This window comes from Lolium rigidum, unplaced genomic scaffold (assembly GCF_022539505.1).
Source record: "Lolium rigidum isolate FL_2022 unplaced genomic scaffold, APGP_CSIRO_Lrig_0.1 contig_16488_1, whole genome shotgun sequence".
Lineage (NCBI taxonomy): Eukaryota > Viridiplantae > Streptophyta > Magnoliopsida > Poales > Poaceae > Lolium > Lolium rigidum.
In genome coordinates this window covers 98,155-114,977 of record NW_025899890.1, presented here as the reverse complement: position 1 = coordinate 114,977, position 16,823 = coordinate 98,155, and the positions used below count along the sequence as shown (strand labels likewise).

The following is a 16,823-nucleotide window of genomic DNA, read 5'->3' as shown; positions in this document are numbered from 1 at the left end:
AGATCAAGACACGCTCGCAAGGGGAGTCTCCACTTCTCAATCTCTTTACTTTGTTTTTGTCTTGCTTTATTTTATTTACTACTTTGTTTGCTGCATTATATCAAAACACAAAAAAATTAGTTGCTAGTTTTACTTTATTTATTGTCTTGTTTGCTATATCAAAAACACAAAAAAATTAGTTTACTTGCATTTACTTTATCTAGTTTGCTTTATTTACTATTGCTAAAATGGCCAACCCTGAAAATACTAAGTTGTGTGACTTCACTAGCACAAATAATAATGATTTCTTATGCACACCTATTGCTCCACTCTGCTACTACGGCGAGAATTCTTTGAAATTAAACTCGCTTTACTAAATCTTGTTATGCGAGAGCAATTTCTGCAGTGTTAGTTCCGATGATGTCTGCTGCCCATCTCAATAATTTTGTTGAACTATGTGAAATGCAAAAGTATAAAGATGTAGATGGTGACATTATAAAATTAAAATTGTTCCCTTTCTCATTAAGAGGAAGAGCTAAAGATTGGTTGCTATCTCTCGCCTAAGAATAGTATTGATTCATGGACTAAATGCAAGGATGCTTTTATTGGTAGATATTATCCCCCTGCTAAAATTATATCTTTGAGGAGTAGCATAATGAATTTTAAACAATTAGATAATGAACATGTTGCTCAAGCTTGGGAAAGAATGAAATCTCTGGTTAAAAATTGCCCAACCCATGGACTGACTACTTGGATGATCATCCAAACCTTCTATGCGGGACTAAATTTTTCTTCGCGGAATTTATTGGATTCAGCTCATTGGAGGTACCTTTATGTCCATCACTCTTGGTGAGGCAACAAAGCTTCTTGATAATATGATGGTTAATTACTCTGAATGGCACACGGAAAAAGCTCCACAAGGTAAGAAGGTAAATTCTGTTGAAGAATCCTCTTCCTTGAATGATAAGGTTGATGCTATTATGTCTATGCTTGCGAATGATAGGACTAATGTTGATCCTAATAATGTTCCATTAGCTTCATTGGTTTCCCAAGAAGAACATGTTGATGTAAACTTCATTAAAAATAATAATTTCAACAACAATGCTTATCGGAACAATTCTAGTAATAACTATAGGCCATATCCTTATAATAATGGTAACGGTTATGCTAATTCTTATGGGAATTCTTATAACAATAATAGGAATACACCCCCTGGACTTGAAGCCATGCTTAAAGAATTTATTAGTACACAAACCTGCCTTTAACAAATCTGTTGAGGAAAAGCTCAATAAAATTGATATTCTTGTTTCTAGAGTTGATAGTCTTGCCTCCGATGTTGATCTTTTGAAATCGAAAGTTATGCCTAATAGGGATATTGAAAATAAAATTGTTACTACAGCAAATGCCATCCAAGTTAGAATTAATGAGAATATAAGATTAATGGCTGAACTGCGTGCTAGGTGGGATAGAGAAGAAAATGAAAAACTAGCTAAAAAGGAAAATGTAGCTAAAGTTTTGTTATCACCAGATTTTGGCTAAATCGGGAGGTGGGCCGCGATTAAGATGGGCTTAGAAGATTACGCATGGAAGATCTATGAAGCGGCCTTGCACGGAGAATTTGGGCTAGGTTGCCCGTGTATCTTTAATTATAGTAGATTGTATCTAGATTAAAAGTTAGAGTTTATCTCGTGCACGGTTTAGTGCACGCCCACATTAGAAAGTCCGCTGGACTATAAATATGTACCTAGGGTTTATGGAAAAAACAACAACCAACGTTCAACCACAAACAAATCTCGGCGCATCGCCAACTCCTTCGTCTCGAGGGTTTCTACCGGTAAGCATCATGCTCGCCTAGATCGCATCTTGCGATCTAGGCAAAGACAAGCCTGCCCACGTTGTTCATGCGTTGCTCGTACCGAAGCCTTTTTGATGGCGAGCAACGTAGTTATCTTAGACATGTTAGGGTTAGCATTGTTCTTCATATTACATGCTTTCGTAGTGCAACCCTTGCATGTCTAGCCGCCCTTACACCTATCTTAGGTGTAGGGGCGGCACCCGCTTGATCATAGTTTAGTAGATCTGATCCGTTACGATTGCTCCTTGTTCTACAAGGATTAGTTTAATATCTGCAATAGTTAGGCCTTACAAAGGGGGAGGATCCAGCGGCGTGTAGGGTGACGTTTGCTAGCCCTAGAAAGGATGTTCCGGGATCAACCTCGTGTTGGTTTTTAGGCCTCGTCTAGGATCGGCTTATGATCACCGTGCGCGAGCGCGAGGCCCAACCTGGAGTAGGATGATCCGATTATGCGGTGAAAACCCTAAATCGTCGTAGATCTCATTAGCTTTACCTTGATCAAGCAGGACCACCATATATTCGGACACCCCGTCTGAATCATGGGTGGATCGGCTCTTTGAGCCGATTCACGAGATAACCCGAGAGCCGATCGAGGCTCGTATTTAATGTTTACGTGTGTGCCCTCGCAGAAACTAAGCGAGGCATCATCCACACCTTCCTGACCAGGTATAGGTCAGGTGGCACGCCCTTGTGATAAACATCGGTGCGTGCGACCAGGAGGCTTTGCGGGCCGTCGCTCAGAGGGACTGGGGCCAGCCGCAGCCCTAGTTGTTCCCGGCTCTACCGTGTTGCCCGTCTCTGCCCGCCAGGGGGTTTCTGACGTCAACAAGTTTGGACTATTACCACCACTAGCAATGCTAATGATTCATATGTTGCTGCACCTCCTACTATCAATGGTAAAATAATTGGTGTTGGCAATGCTTCTACTCCTAGTGCAAAGCGCGCAAAATTACCTGAAACTGCTAAAACTGCTCGAAACCGCTTGTGATAAAACTGCTGAAATTTTTTCCAACCTTGGGGATGATAATCCCATTGCTTTAGATTGTAATGATTTAGATTTTGATGATTGCCATATCTCTGAAGTTATAAAGTTCTTGCAAAAACTTGCTAAAAGTCCCAATGCTAGCGCTATAAATTTGGCTTTCACAAAACATATTACAAATGCTCTCATAAAAGCTAGAGAAGAGAAACTAAAACTTGAAACTTCTATTCCTAGAAAGCTAGAGGATGGTTGGGAGCCCATCATTAAAATGAGAGTCAAAGATTTTGATTGTAATGCTTTATGTGATCTTGGTGCAAGTATTTCGTTATGCCTAAAAAAGTCTATGATATGCTTGACTTGCCACCATTGAAAAACTCGTTATTTGGATGTTAATCTCGCCGATAATGCTAAAAAGAAACCTTTGGGGAAAGTTGATAATGTTCATATTATGGTTAACAATAACCTTGTCCCCGTTGATTTTGTTGTCTTGGATATTGAATGCAATGCATCTTGCCCCATTATATTGGGAAGACCTTTTCTACGAACCGTTGGTGCTACTATTGATATGAAGGAAGGTAATATTAAATATCAATTTCCTCTCAAGAAAGGTATGGAACACTTCCCTAGAAAGAGAATGAAGTTACCTTATGATTCTATCATTAGAACAAGTTATGATGTTGATGCTTCATCTTTCGATGTTACTTGATACACACTTTCTGCGCCTAGCTGAAAGGCGTTAAAGAAAAGCGCTTATGGGAGACAACCCATGTTTTTACTACAGTACTTTATTTTATATTTGTGTCTTGGAAGTTGTTTACTACTGTAGCAACCTCTCCTTATCTTAGTTTTATGTTTTGTTGTGCCAAGTAAAGTCTTTGATAGAAAAGTAAGTACTAGATTTGGATTACTGCGCAGTTTCAGATTTCTTTGCTGTCACGAATCTGGGTCTATCTCCCTGTAGGTAGCTCAGAAAATTATGCCAATTTACGAGCATGATCCTCAGATATGTACGCAACTTTCATTCAATTTGAGCATTTTCGTTTGAGCAAGTCTGGTGTCCTAATAAAATCCATCTTTACGGACTGTTCTGTTTTGACAGATTCTGTCTTTTATTTCACATTGCCTCTTTTGCTATGTTGGATGAATTTCTTTGATCCACTAATGTCCAGTAGCTTTATGCAATGTCCAGAAGTGTTAAGAATGATTGTGTCACCTCTGAACATGTGAATTTTTATTATGCACTAACCCTCTAATGAATTGTTTCGAGTTTGGTGTGGAGGAAGTTTTCAAGGATCAAGAGAGGAGTATGATGCAATATGATCAAGGAGAGTGAAAGCTCTAAGCTTGGGGATGCCCCGGTGGTTCACCCCTGCATATATTAAGAAGACTCAAGCGTCTAAGCTTGGGGATGCCCAAGGCATCCCCTTCTTCATCGACAACATTATCAGGTTCCTCCCCTGAAACTATATTTTTATTCGGCCACATCTTATGTACTTTGCTTGGAGCGTCGGTTTGTTTTTGTTTTTGTTTTGTTTGAATAAAATGGATCCTAGCATTCACTTTATGGGAGAGAGACACGCTCCGCTGTTGCATATGGACAAATATGTCCTTAGGCTCTACTCATAGTATTCATGGCGAAGTTTCTTCTTCGTTAAATTGTTATATGGTTGGAATTGGAAAATGATACATGTAGTAAATTGCTATAATGTCTTGGATAATTTGATACTTGGCAATTGTTGTGCTCATGTTTAAGCTCTTGCATCATATACTTTGCACCCATTAATGAAGAAATACTTAGAGCTTGCTAATTTGGTTTGCATATTTGGTTTCTCTAGAGTCTAGATAACATCTAGTATTGAGTTTTGAACAACAAGGAAGACGGTATGGAGTCTTATAATGTTTACCATATGTCTTTTATGTGAGTTTTGCTGTACCGTTCATCCTTGTGTTTGTTTCAAATAACCTTGCTAGCCTAAACCTTGTATCGAGAGGGAATACTTCTCATGCATCCAAAATCCTTGAGCCAACCACTATGCCATTTGTGTCCACCATACCTACCTACTACATGGTATTTATCCGCCATTCCAAAGTAAATTGCTTGAGTGCTACCTTTAAAAATCCATCATTCACCTTTGCAATATATAGCTCATGGGACAAATAGCTTAAAAACTATTGTGGTATTGAATATGTACTTATGCACTTTATCTCTTATTAAGTTGCTTGTTGAGCGATAACCATGTTTACGGGGACGCCATCAACTATTCTTTGATGAATATCATGTGAGTTGCTATGCATGTCCGTCTTGTCCGAAGCAAGAGAGATCTACCACCTTCATGGTTGGAGCATGCATGTTGTTAGAGAAGAACTTTGGGCCGCTAACTAAAGCCATGATTCATGGTGGAAGTTTCAGTTTTGGACACATATCCTCAATCTCATATGAGAATAATAATTGTTGCCACATGCTTATGCATTAAAGAGGAGTCCATTATCTGTTGTCCATGTTGTCCCGGTATGGATGTCTAAGTTGAGAATAATCAAAAGCGAGAAATCCAAAATGCGAGCTTTCTCCTTAGACCTTTGTACAGGGCGGCATGGAGGTACCCCATTGTGACACTTGGTCAAAACATGTGCATTGCAAAGATCCGGTAGTCCAAGTTAATTAGGACAAGGTGCGGGCACTATTAGTATACTATGCATGAGACTTGCAACTTGTAAGATATAATGTACATAACTCATATGCTTTATTACTACCGTTGACAAAATTGTTTCATGTTTTCAAAATAAAAGCTCTAGCACAAATATAGCAATCGATGCTTTCCTCTTTGAAGGACCATTCTCTTTACTTTTATGTTGAGTCAGTTCACCTATTTCTCTCCACCTCAAGAAGCAAACACTTGTGTGAACCGTGCATTGATTCCTACATACTTGCATATTGTACTTGTTATATTACTCTATGTTGACAATTATCCATGAGATATACATGTTACAAGTTGAAAGCAACCGCTGAAACTTAATCTTCCTTTGTGTTGCTTCAATACCTTTACTTTGATTTATTGCTTTATGAGTTAACTCTTATGCAAGACTTATTAATACTTGTCTTGAAGTACTATTCATGAAAAGTCTTTGCTATATGATTCACCTGTTTACTCATGTCATCAGCATTGTTTTGATCGCTGCATCCACTACATATGTTTACAAATAGTATGATCAAGGTTATGATGGCATATCACTTCAGAAATTATCCTTGTTATCGTTTTACTCGCTCGGGACGAGCGGAACTAAGCTTGGGGATGCTTGATACGTCTCCAACGTATCGATAATTTCTTATGTTCTATGCCATATTATTGATGATACCTACATGTTTTATGCACACTTTATGTCATATTCGTGCATTTTACTGGAACTAACCTATTAACAAGATGCCGAAGTGCCGGTTCCCGTTTTCTGCTGTTTTTGGTTTCAGAAATCCTAGTAACGAAATATTCTCGGAATTGGACGAAACGAAGACCCGGGGCCCTATTTTTCCACGGAGCTTCCGGAAGACCGAAGAACACACGAAGTGGGGCCACGAGGTGGCCGGACTATAGGGCGGCGCGGCCCAAGCCCCGGCCGCGCCGACCTATAGTGTGGGCCCCTCGTGACGCCCCTTGACCTGCCCTTCCGCCTACTTAAAGCCTCCGTCGCGAAACCCCTGATGCGAAAAACCACGATACGGAAAACCTTACTGAGACGCCGTCGCCGCCGATCCCATCTCGGGGGATTCTGGAGATCTCCTCCGGCACCCTGCCGGAGAGGGGATTCATCTCCCGGAGGACTCTACACCGCCATGGTCACCTCCGGAGTGATGAGTGAGTAGTTCACCCCTGGACTATGGGTCCATAGCAGTAGCTAGATGGTTGTCTTCTCCTCATTGTGCTTCATTGTTGGATCTTGTGAGCTGCCTAACATGATCAAGATCATCTATCTGTAATTCTATATGTTGTGTTTGTCGGGATCCGATGGATAGAGAATACCATGTCATGTTAATTATCAAGTTATTATACATGTGTTGTTTATGATCTTGCATGCTCTCCGTTACTAGTAGAGGCTCTGGCCAAGTTTTACTTTTAACTCCAAGAGGGAGTACTTATGCTCGATAGTGGGTTCATGCCGCATTGACACACAGGACGGTGACGAGAAAGTTCTAAGGTTGTGTTGTGCTCGTTGCCACTAGGGATAAAACATTGGCGCTATGTCCGAGGATGTAGTTGTTGATTACATTACGCACCATACTTAATGCAATTGTCTCGTTGTTTAGCAACTTAATACTTGGAGGGGTTCGGATGATAACTCGAAGGTGGACTTTTTAGGCATAGATGCAGTTGGATGGCGGTCTATGTACTTTGTCGTAATGCCCAATTAAATCTCACTATACTTATCATGTCATGTATGTGCATTGTTATGCTCTCTCTATTTGTCAATTGCCCGACTGTAATTTGTTCACCCAACATGCTTTTATCTTATGGGAGAGACACCTCTAGTGAGCTGTGGACCCCGGTCCATTCTTTAATACTGAAATACAAATCTGCTTGCAATACTTGTTTTATTGTTTTCTCTCGCAAACAATCATCTTCCACACAATACGGTTAATCCTTTGTTACAGCAAGCCGGTGAGATTGACAACCTCAACTGTTTCGTTGGGGCAAAGTACTTTGGTTGTGTTGTGCGGGTTCCACGTTGGCGCCGGAATCTCCGGTGTTGCGCCGCACTACATCCCGCCGCCATCAACCTTCAACGTGCTTCTTGGCTCCTCCTGGTTCGATAAACCTTGGTTTCTTTCTGAGGGAAAACTTGCTGCTGTGCGCATCATACCTTCCTCTTGGGGTTGCCCAACGAACGTGTGAAATACACGCCATCAAGGCTCACCCAGGGGAGTTCGACGGCGAAGCGGACGACCTCGAGGACGAGGGAGACGACCACAATGGAGGTGGGATCGAAGCAAGGGAACGGGGTCGTGCGGCGTCTGTGCGGAGACGGGGCGAGTCGAGCACGGCTGCGTCGGAGGCACGGTGTCTGGGACGCGCGTGAAGGTGGGGAGGAGGCGCAGCGTATCCGTGAACCGAGAAGAATACGTCGGCCGGGACGGAGACCACCGAAAGGGGGGTCGGCGGCGGCCACTGCGAAGAGATCACCCCGATCATCGGTGAGGAATTGAGCCGGGAAGAAAGGAAAGGGAAAAAGAGGTTCTGGAGATGCGCATCGTTACCAGCATCACGAGGATGTGCTCTGAAGAACCAGGGGAAGACGGGCGACGCCGGAAACGTCAAATGTCTGCGGTGGCCGGAGATGAAAACGATGTCCTTGTCGACGATTGGGGAGGCCCCCGGCTCGGTTGAGGGCACCAGGAGAACGAGGACGGTGAGGAGGTGCTTGAGGTTCTCCCAGATCATCGGGGGGTGGCCGGAGCTGGCGGATCGATGGGGCGCCGGTGTTCTTCTGGAAAGGTTAACTCGCCTCCCTCTGTGGCATGGCGTCGAGAGGAGGAAAGAAAAGGGAGGGGAAAAGCTAGGGCTTGCGGGTGCGGCGCCAACACAGCTTTAAGGGAGATGGGAGGGAGAAGGTGTTGCGATGGATGGGGAGGACCACGCCTCACACAAGGAGCGTGTCTGTGGCTCGTCGTTGTCCACTCGTGATGACGAGGATGAAGGAAGGGGACGGCGTGAAAGGGTACTCGGGCCGGAGGAGAGATGGGTCGGAAGGGGTGGCGTTGGGCTGCGGGGAGAGAGGAAGAGGTAGAGAGAGCTGGGCCGGGAGAGAGAGAGCAGCCCGGGTAGAGGTTAGGTTTTCTATTTTCTTTTGTTTTTGAAAAATGTGTTTGCAGAAAAAGAATTCAAACAAGATTTAAGTTTTGAACATAGAGGTGGGGAGAGAGAAAACAACATAATTAAAGTATTTATTTTGGTTTTTAGGTTTTGTTAAATGAAAAGGAAGAGGAGGGTTTTATATAAACCATATGAAGAGGGGAAAACAAGGTAGCTAGGGTTTACAAAATAATTTTCACTTTGCGAAACCATGGGTGATATGATGCATGAGGACATGATGATGCACAAATAGAAAAAAACACACAAATCTATTAGGGGTCCTACCCTGGGCCGTTACAATCGACACCACTAACAAGGGATCGCTCCCCAAGATCCCACGTCCAGGTACGGGGGAAGAGAGGTGAACTATCGGATCTTCAGGCGACGTGTCGTTCTCCTCGACACCACTCACAAGAGTTCTTGCTCCATGTTGATCGGTCGACACCACTAACAAGAAGTCGTTGTTCCGCTGTTGATGACGTGCTATCGTCGAGACCCCCGAAGATCGGACCTATTAGGATAAGGCAAAGATCGTCCAACCCGCGTTGGAACATAAGACTCGGAGAAATAGATAAGAGAAGATTCAAAACTCGCAAAGATAAGAGGAGAAACAATATAGGTAAGGAGAAAAACAAGAACTAATCAGATCTATCCACCGAATTTTCAAAAAATAGTTTTCACACTAGACACAACAACATCCGTTGGGAAGGTTATCCTACAGACTGGACTAGTGGGGTACCGTCAACCTGAGTTCTGATACCAACTTGTGACGCCCCAGAACCGGTACCATGAGGATTCCAGCGATCCTGCCGAAATCTGCACGATATCGATTCTGAAACGCCCTCCAACACGATGTGCGCGACGAATCACACACGTTATGCCAGAGGAATTAACACGAGCGGTAACATTATAACATGATTACAATAGAGACCACAAGAAACAGATATATTACAACAACGACTCCAACGAGTCAATATACAAATATACAATACGAAGATCCAATCATACAGAAGATCAAATACGTCCGAGTACGGATAAGATATAAATTGGACTAAGAGTCCTGAAGATAACCAGTGGCGTCCATAACCCTGCCCAGACCAAGCCGGAAGGGTAACCTTGCTAATGTCGCCTTCATCGAACATGTCTTCAAACCTGCCCGATTATGTCCCAAAGCAGCAATAAGTACGGGTTCGTACTTAACAAGACTTCAAGACGTATAAGTATTTGTCAACTAGTCGTCCATTGTACTTGAGGCACGCAGGGGACTTAGAGGACGCAAGAGGAACGTCATAGGAAATATGGTGGGATTAAGCGGCAGCACGCGAGCACTAAAAACCTATAGAGACACTCTACAACATTCGTCTACCTGAGAAGGTGAGGGAGCACATAAACTAACAGTTCTATACTCTTCAAACAAAACCCGACCGATGTGTTCCCCCTTCGCAAAGAAGTACTTACAAAGGCACTCACACGGTGGACAAGTTTATTAGGTAACCGTTGTAGTACTGCTATATTACTACGCAAGTTATTAGCAAATTATTAGCAGCAACATAAAGGTGTAAGTTGTTCTATGATCAAGCCATACAGCTCCAAGTCGTCCATAACCGCGGACAAGGCTTATCCATAATATGTACACCCTGCAGGGGTTGCCCAAATGTAACCATACACATGCTCGAACCCGCTTTATAAAGGCGGAGTCTCACAACAAGACCGTTCCCAATGCATGAGAAAGTTTAATGGGAGCCTCCCAACTAAGCTACCCGTGATGAAGTTCGACCGTACTCCGATTCGGACTCAGAGGTTTGCGACGGCTTCCAAGGAGGGCACTAACGACCGGCCAAGGATAAGGAGTCCCGCGTTATGAGTACAATACATAATAGAGGATGTGATCCGAAGAACCAGGGGAAGACGGGCGATGCCAGAAACGTCGAATGTCTGCGGTGGCCGGAGATGAAAATGAGGTCCTTGTCGACGATTGGGGAGGCCCCCAGCTCGGTTCAGGGCACCAGGAGAATGAGGACGGTGAGGAGGTGTTTGAGGTGCTGCCAGATCATCGGGGGGGGGGGGGTGGCCGGAGCTGGTGGATCGATGGGGCGCTGGTGTTCTTCTGGAAAGGTGAACTCGCCTCCCTCTCTGGCTTGGCGTGGAAAGGAGGAAAGAAAAGGGAGGGGAAAAGCTAGGGCTTGCGGGCGCGGTGCCGACGCGGCTTTAAGGGAGATGGGAGGAAGCAGGTGGTGCGGTGGATGGGGAGGACCACGCCTCACACGAGGAGCGTGTCTGTGGCTGTCATTGTCCACTGCGATGACGAGGATGAAGGAAGGGGACGGCGTGAAGGGTACTGGGCCGGAGGAGAGATGGGTTGGAAGGGGTGGCGTTGGGCTGCAGGGAGAGAGGAAGAGGTAGAGAGAGCTGGGCTAGGAAGAGAGCGAGCAGCCCAGGTAGAGGTTAGGTTTTCTATTTTCTTTTGTTTTTGAAAAATGTGTTTGCGGAAAAATAATTCAAACAAGATTTAAGTTTTGAACATAGAGGTGGGGAGAGAGAAAACAACATAATTAAAGTATTAATTTTGGTTTTTAGGTTTTGTTAAATGAAAAGGAAGAGGAGGGTTTTATATAAACCATATGAAGAGGGGAAAACAAGGTAGCTAGGGTTTACAAAATAATTTTCACTTTGCGAAACCATGGGTGATATGATGCATGATGACTGGATGATGCACAAATAGAAAAGAACAGACAAATCTATTAGGGTCCGACCCTAGGCCGTTACACATGATCCATAGAAACCCTAACCGACCCGTTGACTACATGGTCTAAAACTTTGACTCCATCCTATAGACCGGGCCGGGGTGCCCGCAATGAACTTATGCATCCATTTGAGGTTGGTTATTATCTAGGTTAGGACCGAACAAGTGGTAACAATGATCAGCCGGCCTATATATATCCTCGCGAAAATCCCTCTGGTTGGCCCGACATGGGAGTCCCTACAACGTCGGCCTATTACAGTCCCTATATATTATTGTTGTTTGTGCATGTGTCCGTGAAGCCGGTCACACTCTCCCCGGGGGTTTAATACTGCATCTATAACGCCCCCGGCCCAGCCCACACCACACTTGTGTACACAACATGCATGCATATATTGTACACTTAGACGATTTGAGGGGAATCCCACACCCGGCCTCCAAGGAGCTTGCTGCATCTTGAGAAACCCCTAATTAATTAACGACCCTGTTGACATTGCGATCTATATATAGCTTTGACTCGATCCAAACAGCGGTGCTGCAATAAACTTATGCCTTCATTTGAGTCTGGTTAGCTAGGTCATAGGAACAAGTGGTAATTAACAAGCATCTCGGCCCATATCCTCTCAAGGTTCCCTCCGGGCGGTGTGCGTGAATCTTCCTAAGTGTTTGTCAGTGCATGTGTGCGTGAATCGAAGCCGGTCACGTACGGAGGTGTAATATTGGATCTAGCTAGCAACCTCTCACGCAGCACTTAATTATGTACACACCATATAGAATTAGGTTATAGGAAAATATGGTCAAAATGATCAGCTAGCACACATATCTTCTCAAGATTCCCTCTGGCCGGTTGGCCCGACGAGGGTTCCTCCCTATATATATATACACCATGCATGCAAGAACCTTCCTAGCTAGCTATATATATGTCACCGGGATCGATCAACCGAGCCAGGACCACGAAACAGTTGTGGGTCGTCCGAAAATTCCCATCGCGTCCCAGCATAATCGCCGTAATTTCTGGCGTTTATTTTACAACGACGGTTTTTCTCTCTCTTAATTTTCGGTCCTGGGTTACGGCATCTTCAGCGGCACAACGTAAACGGACGTTGAGCGACCGTTTGCGTCCGCCGGGCCGAAAATGCGTTTGGCACCACCTCCAGCGGCGCGACGCATCGTGACCGTGGCGTCCGTTGCGACGCAAACCCGGCGCATATTTGCGCCTGGAATGCATCACGACGGACGCTGCGCGGACGCGCAAATTGTCTGCTCGCGTCTCTACCGGGTCCGCCTGGCAGCGAGTCTGTATCGAGGGCATCGCTTCCGCGGCCATCACTTCCAAGGTCAGCGCTTCCGCGTCTGCGCGGCAGCCTTCGCCATCAATGGCGCGGCTGCCTCTTCTGCGCGCGCACTGGCGGGCGGCGGCTGGGCTTCTGCGCCGCCTTCAATGACATCGTATCCCGTGCGCGGTCGGCCTTAAAAGTCCAACGGCCCCGTTCCTCCATCGCCCACACATCCACTCGCACCACCGCCGCAGCACCATGGGAAAGAAGAAGAACGACTTCGAGGCGTCCGGCAGTGGCACGAAAAAGGAGGAGCGACCTGGCAGGGTGGCGCTGCCCGTCAGCGTCGGGAGGCCGATGCACGCGCACTGGACGCCGTTTGATCAACGTTCCGCCGGTATCCAACTAGCCCTGGACGGTACCGAAGCTCATCGTGCTCGACAGCGACGAGGAGCAGCAGTAGGCACAAGCGTTTATGGTTTATTTTCATGTGTTAAACTATGTAAATTATGTTTTCACGTTATAAAAAAATGATTTGAGCAAAAAAATGCGTCGAGCCGCTGGAGCCACCCGACGCAAACGAACGCGCGATCGATTTTGACCATTTCGACTGACGCAAACGAACGCGCGTGGACATTTCTGGACGCTAAAATGGGTCGAGCCGGTGGAGATACCCTTACATGCTAACCCACCACTGCCAGTCTAGAGCTGGATCCTCTAACTTGCAGGTGAAAAGTTAGAGAAGCTACAGTACTTTAACTTTCCTTCTTTCAAACCATCCTTCTTTCAAACCATATGATTAGAATCCAAATAAATTAATTTAGTTTGCATAATACAAATTAGTGTTATGCATTTGAAGTAATTACATACAGAGAAAATTATGGTGCAATAAAATTTAGTTTTTTTTATTAATATCTACAGTAATTACCTTTAGTAATTAATAACATTGCAAAACAGGGTGATTATGCTACAGGAGTCTGCCGTCGCGTGCAGTAGGCGGTTCAAGAAATTTGGGGATAGACTGCTCTGGCGATTGCGGCTGGCGGCGAGCAGCTATAGCTCGGATTGCGGCGGCCGGACAGCGGCTCAAGCTGGTGATTAGGGCGGCGATGAGCGGCTGCAGCTTTGGAGATCGCGGCGGCGGCGAGCTGCTGCAGCTGTGGGGATCACGGCGGGCGGCGAGCAGCTACAGCTGTCAGCTGGGGATAGGGGCGGCTTGAGCCGTGGCGAGCTATGGGCGCCGTCGGTGCGTACGCGAGCGGCAGCACTGTCGCGGACTCCGCGTCGTGAGGAGCTCGCGTACCGTCGGAGTCCGGCATCGCCGCGTGTGGTGGCTACGGGCGGCGCTGGGTTTCCTCGGCGTCGTGGTGAGCAGGGGCAGCCCCGGCTGCCGTGGGCGTAGCACGCAGGTGGGCTCTCTCTTATCCTTTCTTTCTTCTCTATCGTACATCAATTTGTTGAGTTTTTGTTAGATTTCAGTTAGATTTCGTCCCCAGCTGCAGAGGTGGATCCACTGACCGCACTCGGACTCCACCTGCTTGCAGCACAGAACGTTCTGCCCTGGCTACAACAACGATCGAGGAAGAGCGGCGTTGCAACGTTTTAGATTTAGTCCAGGCAATTACTGCTTGGATTGATTTTTTGCTGAATTTGTTCGGAGCAAAAAGCATTCTGGCTGCAAGTAGGTGTTCAATTCTAGTTTTTGTTGCTTTAATTATCAATGCAAATTAGGGGCCGCATCAATTAGCTTGTGTGCATCAGTTCTAGTTCTTTGTGTGGCTAGCATCCACCGTACACCTGTTGTAAAATTCTTTATCCGACAGTTTCTTTTCTGAACTAAGGTTGTGTGTTAGGACCTAGCCCACTTACCAGCTGCACCTCATTTTTTCTCCCGTGTTTCTAATCCAGCATATACAGTGGTGACTGTGTGAGCGGCGGGTGGATTCATATGCGAGCGGCTGGTGGGCTCTGCACCGACCGTGTCCTCGGCAGCATCGTGGTCAGCGGGTGGAATCAGCGGCGCCGTTGTCGGCGGGTGGAATCAGCGGCGCCGTGGTCGGCGGGCTAAACGGGTTGCGGTGTGGTCGCCGGTGGCAATGCAACGTGGTGAGCGGCGTGTCGCAGGAGGCTGGTGGCTGCAGGCGGCATTGGCATCCAAGTGGCATCGCCGCATCGTGCAGATTGCTCGCTTCTTCAGCAAAGGTGGCCGACGCCAAGTTTTTTCAACCATCCATGCAGCAGCTGTCGCCGGAGACATTCTACTGTAAGCATCATGTTCTTGCCATCAGAATATCAGATACTCAGATCCAGCATTGTTTTCCCTTTTCGTATGTGCCGTTTGATTTTGCAATCTACATAAAGCTCAAAGACACTTGTAGATGTCTTCACGTGCATCATAATGCATCGACTGTCTGGGTAATAAAGTTCGGGATACATTGGTAGTTTATGTAGTCTTAGAAGCTTATCACTTCAGTAAATCAAGATTAGAAGCTTATTGATTCAGTTGGTCAGGATTAGAATCAGACATTTTCTGAATATTTTTTGCCCTGTCCTTAATATTGCATAGATTGTTTGGGTAGCTAAAATATTGTAATAACTTGGCATTTTCTGAGCAGCTAATCTTGCAGGGACACATATGAATCGATTAATATGCCTTCACTACCATAAAATGTCGGCACGCAATATGCCTTTGATTTGTTCTTTGATAGATGCAAACCAAGTTACGACAAGCTAGCCATCTAGCTCTACATGTACAAATAAAAAAAATCTTGGCTCCTCATGTCTCCAAGGCAATACTAGCATATGGTAGCCTTTTGAGGTGTCCCAATTTAAATAATATAGAGGTGCAATCTCTGCATCTTGTAATTGTAAGTACTTACTGTTAATTGTCTTGCTTTTTCAGGTGTTTAATGATTTCAATGCAAGAAACTCGATGAGCTGAATATATTAAGGCTATTACAAGGAAGCACCTCTTTGTGGCCACTGTAGAGATAGCAGTTGTACTTGTACCCTAGGTAATGATACTACTATAATTTTTCTGTTCCACAACTGATGAGGTTTGTGTTACTGTCGTAAGCTTATTTCCGTGTGTATGCAGGCTCTTATCGTCGAGTTCCTTGGCAGCTGTGGTTGGTACCAATTGGTCTTGCTCTTTCTAGGTAAAATTCTCCTCTGTTAATAAAATATAACAGCTCTTTCTGTTATTATTATAGGATGTAACTCTTTCTATAATGAAGAAGATAAATTTTGTCGCAGCAGAATTTTATTTAAGTTTCAACTTTTAAGATACATCAGGTACATGATGTGTTAACATTTTTCTTGTGTAGCACTCCTGGGAAATCATATCGCTGTTCCAGATCGTGCCTTCTCGGATATGTTGTTGTCTTCTTGGCATGGAAGACTGCTGCGTGGCTTCTCCTCTGAACATCTAATGAAGCGACAAAAGTCGGCATTGACGACATTAGATAGTTTCTTTTGTCAGGGTTTATCATGCCTCATACATGAGCTATAATTATCTCTGATTTGAATTGTGTATATACTAGGCTTCACATGTAATTATTGCGTCTACAGAAATATTATGTGTATTCCTTTCTTATTAAATCTCTCATACACTAGGATTTCGTAAGTTGCTAGATTTGTAATACACATTAGGATCATGGTTTTACGGCGCATAAGGCAAATTAAGCCTTGTTATGACACTATTTTTTTTTAATGGTGTGTAATCATGACGGCCAATTTTTACAAGCGCATTATTGTTGTTGCATTGGGACATCCATTAGTACTTAAGTTGTTTTGTTAAAAGAAAAAAATCTTACGTTTGTCGCGTGGGATGAATCAATGGAGGTGTTCCAGTCTTACGTTGCCATCACATTTTGTTTTTTTTGTTTTGAAACAACGTTGCCATCACACTTTCTAACATGAGCTGGCGCAATTTTTAGGAAACTGCTGGGCGTCCCCCGGGGGATCTGATTCCCCAGCCCCCGGGTCCCCAACCGTCGGATCAACCATTTTAACGGTTAGATTTGCATGTAGCAAAAAAACATCTCCAGCAGCAAAAAATCACCCCCGGCAGCAAATGACTGAAGCAAAAAACGTTTCGTTCAGAAAAGAAAATAAAAAGGCTGGTCTCGCCGGAGACCTCGCCGGAGAC

General features: G+C 44.9%; 2 long non-coding RNA genes across 2 annotated transcripts; both read left to right on the top strand.

Annotated features, from left to right (window-relative positions):
* Positions 1-14,017: 14,017 nt before the first annotated feature.
* Positions 14,018-14,509, top strand: LOC124680432. The gene is made up of 2 exons (XR_006995515.1): positions 14,018-14,082; positions 14,176-14,509. It is a non-coding gene; the product is annotated as an uncharacterized LOC124680432 (long non-coding RNA).
* Positions 14,510-14,814: 305 nt separating this feature from the next.
* On the top strand, positions 14,815-16,380 carry LOC124680433. The gene is made up of 4 exons (XR_006995516.1): positions 14,815-14,936; positions 15,576-15,687; positions 15,771-15,831; positions 16,000-16,380. It is a non-coding gene; the product is annotated as an uncharacterized LOC124680433 (long non-coding RNA).
* The last annotated feature ends 443 nt before the right edge of the window (positions 16,381-16,823 follow it).